The following is a 6000-nucleotide window of genomic DNA, read 5'->3' on the forward strand; positions in this document are numbered from 1 at the left end:
AATTTTAAACACCCTTTAGGCACATTGAAAACTCTAAATCAAAATTGAAAATTGAAAACTAAAAACGGAAAACGGAAAACGATAAAATTTGCATGTTTTGGCACAAAGGCAAAAATAACATCCAAAAATTTATACGGTACGGTACCCGAGATATGACGGCTTTTATTGGAATTACGATTAGACCAAAAGGGACTTGATCCGCCTGATCGGAACGATCGGAACGATCAGATCAGCATGATTTGCTATAAGTAATACGAAAACAAACAAAACAAATTTAACACTAAGCTAAAGCTCTACTCTAGCATACTTTTAGGCCTTTTTAGACAAAATTTTAACAATTCTTTCGGCTTTAAACGGAAATCGAAAATGAAAAAAATTGAATATGGAAATTCGAAAATCGAAAATCGGAAATCACACGAACGACGAACACACACAAAAACCTTTTGGCTTTAAATCAAAATTATGTTTAGTTTTAGTTAAAGAAACTAAATGGAATGAAAACGAATGGGAAATGTTTATATCAAAGTAAATTATGGCAAATTATGCTATAATTCCAATAAAAGCAAAATTTAGACTGAATGTCGCTGTGATAAATGCAAAGTAAAAACAAAATGAAACGAAACGAAAACAAAACCAAAACTAAAACTAAAACATAAAACTTTTGTACATTTTTAGGCATAAAACAAAATTTAAAGCATACACTTAATCAAAAAACAAAAACATACTTTAGGCGCTATAAATTCTAGCATAAAGACTAACAACAAAATTTTGAAACGCTCCACAAAAAAGATTTGCAGTCTTTAAACTGTCTGCAAATCGAAAATAATTTCCAACTTATTTAATATTTTGCTATGATTTGAGTTTTAGTTTTTACTATTTTCTGTTTTCATGTTCTATTGAAGGATCAGATCGTTTTCGTAGTTGCAAACCAAATTCAAAGTGAAGAGAGAAGAGTACGAAGAAAGCTCCAAAAATGTGTAAACCAGATGCTTCAGTGGAACCTAGGGACAAGGGAGGCTCCAGTTAAAGAGCGAGAGAGAATACAAACCCAAGAGCACACCGGCCATGACAAAAATACCAGTATACGAGTGTATACTACATACTGATCACGAGTCGGGAATGTGTACATATTTCCTGATCGATGATGACACAAAGCAAAGCCTAAACAGACAAAGGGGCTAACACCTGACGGAACCCAATATAAAATAATAGAACCGAAGAGAACCATACCATAGGATAACCTCGACAGATAGTTGCGCAGATACATAAATACATAGATACATAGAACTGCTAGCAGGGCCAGCAGACACCCCTGCTCAGAGAACAGAGACGAGAGACGAGAGAGACAGCAACAGAAACAAAGTTACAAGCATACCTAACAACCAACAATAGCCCAATTTAAATAACCAAGAGTACAAATACAAGTAATTTTTATAGCAGAAATTTTAATTGCAGTCTCAAAAAGCCATAATAATTAAACATAAGCAACATGTACTATAAAGCGAACAACCCAAAGAAACAAACACACCACTCACACAAGCAAGCAAACGGCATGAATATGAACTATAAACAAACTTTGAACATCTTCAAAATCAAGAACGAAAAAGAGATCAGATAGGGAAAAATCAAAGAGAAATTCGGAGCTCGAAAGCTGATTTTCGATGACACACAACTTGACAACCAGAAAGCAAAAAAAAACTCAAAAGAAAAACCACAAAGAAAAATCCTTTCTTCTTAAAAATTAATATAGTGAAAAAATTATAATACAAAAAATAATGAATGAATGTCATGATAAAGAGATTACGAAAATGAACACATGTTTCAGTATAATAATATTTGAGAGAAATACTATCAAATTATTACACTTCCGGCTTACACTTCAGATCCAAATCCAGAGACAAACCAAAAATAAATTCATATTAAATGCCGAACAAACATACAAAACAACAATGAATCTAACTCCAAGGGGGAAAAGGTGTGGGATGGTATCTCCATGCCACACCACAGATCCTGCCGAGCGAATGCATTATAATTGAGTACAGCCGCTTTCTGCAATAGTGATAATAGTTTTTAAGTCAACCACCAAGCGTCAAAGCAACCATCAAACAACAAACAAATAAACAAACAAACAAACAAACAAAACAAGCAACAATTCAAGAGAATCAGCAAACAGTAAGGGAAATGAAACGATAGGAAATAGAAACGGTAAGCATAATACTAATACTAATGATAATGACAATGATAATACTGAATTATGATAATGCGATGATACGATAATATTACGAAGCGATGAATGCCTATTGAACAGCTGTTTGATTTGATTTCAAATTGGAAAACAGAGACGGAGACGGAGACAGCAGATGCATTTAAGTCAAGTCTCCAAACGATTTTTAGTTAAATTCTCAAATATCAAAAAGATGGAGTTATAGAACGAAAATAAAACCAAAATGTGGTAATAAAATATTTGAATGGAATATTTGAAATCGCTCCAAATACACTCTAAATAAAGCAAAAGCAAAAACCTAAACCCAAATGTAAACCCAAAAAGCAAAGCAAACAAATATAGCATATAGTGCGTATGGAAAACCCTAATCTCTTATATTATATGTATGGTGTATTATATTTTTTAACGTATTTAATGCATACTCTCTATATATACGATATATCTACTTATATTTGAAGTAACCTTAAACAGTTTGTGAGAGCAGCCAGCCGAGGGAATAGGAAGAATTACACAGACCCGCAGACTATCCATATTACTGAATATCAGTTGTAAAATAGCCCGAAGATAGTAAAATAATCTGTTCCCATTCGAAAGATGGAAAGAATCCGAAACAACAATAGCCTCGTTAGTTTATAATCAGATGATCAAGTTGATGAAATATCAGTGAAATATCTCTATACAAAATATTGCAAAAAACGTCGAATATCTTGGCCCAACCAGCGTCCAGGGTTGCCATCAGTTTATTTTAATAACAGCCACAAATTCATTGGGTTTCTCTCCATTAATATCTAAAAAGAAATATACCTGTACAGATTAAAATAGCACATAAAGTCTTTAATGTCAGTCGCTTTTCTACAATTCACTTCAATCGAACCCCTCTGAGTTTCACGAAAATCTGCCAAATACTTTAATGATTTATCGTTGCTAGACAAGGCCAGGACCCCAGACAATGGCTGTGCCAAGGGAATAGACTTTTTTGCAGTACACACAATGTGCCCATAGAACAAGTAATTTATGACAGACAGAAAATCAAACGATTTATTTATATTATTATATACGAAACTGTTGTTATTGCAACAGGAACAAGCCACAAACCACATGAAATAGTACCGAAAATATTTTACAGAATTTTTACAATCAACAATACGATACATACAATAGTTACAGTACTTGAAAGAATCCAGTGAGCGGTTCGCAAATGAATGGAAACAGCAAAACTAAACAGCAAAAAAAAAAATAGTAAAAGTCGAGAAGAATCGACGCAAAAGCCGAAAAAAATAAACCAAAACTGAGAGAATATAGTAACATTTTCTCAACAGACATAAAGAAGATACGAGTATGAGTACGAGTATGTTCGACTAAGTGTAAAGTGAAGTATGGAAATTGCAAACAAATATTTTTAAAACTTGCGCTCGCCTAAGTGTAAAGCAGAGAGTAACCGAAGAAATCGTCAGATACAGATACGATAAATTACGAATAAGTTCTGATTAGATCAGATCAGATCAGATCCGATGAGACCGACACACAATTTGTTATGTTGACATTTATTTGATGGGAATATGTATACGTTTGTAATTATTATGAACAATTGACAGGGACTACCATATAATAACTACCATAGAAATAATACTGAGCAGAGGCAATAGAAACAAATTTTATTTATGCAACAATCAGCGTCGCCGCCCGACCCTGACCCTGATATGCACTTATTATTAATTATATACTCAACTGAAACTGAAACTGTACATAAACCAAAACCAAAACAGAAACCAAAACCACAAAACTGCAACTGCAATAGTACCGACATAAGTAAATCAATTATTTCCCTAATTTTGCTAATGAATGCAACGGGAGGTACTTAAGAACGAAAAGAATCAGAGGGAATCGGAGGAGCAATCAAAGCAGTGTTCAAGTGCCATTAGAGCGAGTCCCCCCCAGGAGTTCTTACTTTCAGTTGAACGCGACATATCCACAAACGAGTGAGAATATGATCCATATTCCAGCCCCACCATCCAACACAACAACACACACACACACACAAACATACACAAACTTAAATTTGTTTTTATCAGAAAGTGAGAATGAGAATCGAATCGAAGACTTACAGATATTTGTTTGTTGAGCAGAAAGTTAATCAAAAACCAAATCAAACCAAACCACAAATCAAATCAAAGCAAACCAAACCAAAACAAAATCAAATAGAATCAAACAAGACAAAGCAATAGTGATACTAAACTGCCAGGATCAGGACACGGAACACGTACCTGCCCTGCCCTGGGTCAGCCATAAGCCATTAATTAACCAATAGCCTGATGCAAGTGAGCAACAATAAACCAAACGAATCTCTTCATTTACAACAGATACTTACAACAAAATGCCACGGATACCGCGAGCAGCAACCATAGTACAATAACAATACATTTTTCTTATTGAGCGACTTTTATACAGCAAAAGCCAACAGAAACAGAAACAGAAAACAGCTAAACCAAAACCAAAACCAATTGATCAAGCAATAGAAGAGAAGGCGATGAGGGTAAGGGGATCGATCCTGCAGGATGGATGCAGTGCAGGTTGAATGCGAATCAAAACGGGGAATACCATGCCCGATTAATACAAAGGCAATTTTAAGTATACAACAAACAGAGAGCAGAGCAGGAGGGAGCAGCAACTATATACATATATTTTTTAAAGATGCAGAACTAACAATAGCTAAAAGATTGTTAAACATTTTTATATTTCAATTGTATGATTTCCAATTATGTAATTGAGTGTAAAAAGAGAATTATACATACTATATAGATGAAGAAATAACAAAAACAAAACCAAAACAGAATCAGTGAAAAAACCAAACCAAAAAAGAAAGAAAAAAAAATATATAGAAAACCTTTTTTTATATTACAAGAGACAAAAAACAGAGCAGAGGATCAACCGACAAACAGAACAAAATCTCACTTTCTTGGTAAAAAAAAAAAACATCAAATCAATTGGTACAACAATTACAATTACAACAACAGCAGATTGCACGTGAATTAAACAATAAAACTGGCTACACAACAACAACAGCATACGATGTTTATTCGACTTTTTGTTCGCATTTCCGTTCGAATTTCTCCAATCGTTTCACAATCTAAACCAATCTTTAGTTAATTGTCAAGTTTTCAAATCGTTTTTTGTTTTGCACACATCAACAAGAACAACAACCACAACAACAACAACCAGAAAAGGCAACAACAATTTAAAAAAAATATATAATATAAAGAAATATATCAAACATCAGGAATACACTGGCATGCAAGTTTCGGGACTCAAGTTTAAAAAATATTTGTGGCTAATCAAACAAAACAAAAAATTAAAAACATATTTATTGAAACCATCTTAGTTTTGGCTGAATCGAATATGAGGTTCATAATAAAATAAAGTATTTGGATATAACAAGCGAAATAAATGAAAGACACTTATTCGGAAATGGAAATGGTATTTCCAATCAAAACTAGAGGGAAAAACGTTTAAGGAAACATTATATGTTGGAATCCTTGCACGGGATCGTCAAGTCAAGGAACCTTTGGCATCTAAAAGAGAAAACACTTTAGAGATCAAAATCTAAAATAAAAAATGATGACTTGTCCAGAGGCAATGAATGAAATGAAAGCATAAAACAAAAGAATACAAAAGTAATAAGTGGCAAACAAAATATCTTGAGTAAAGAGTTACAAAAACACTTCTCGGCCCATTCCAAAGTATATATTCTCGGCAATACAATGAAACGACTCTCGGCC

The sequence above is a fragment of the Drosophila obscura genome, unplaced genomic scaffold (assembly GCF_018151105.1).
Source record: "Drosophila obscura isolate BZ-5 IFL unplaced genomic scaffold, ASM1815110v1 contig_170, whole genome shotgun sequence".
NCBI classification, from domain to species: domain Eukaryota; kingdom Metazoa; phylum Arthropoda; class Insecta; order Diptera; family Drosophilidae; genus Drosophila; species Drosophila obscura.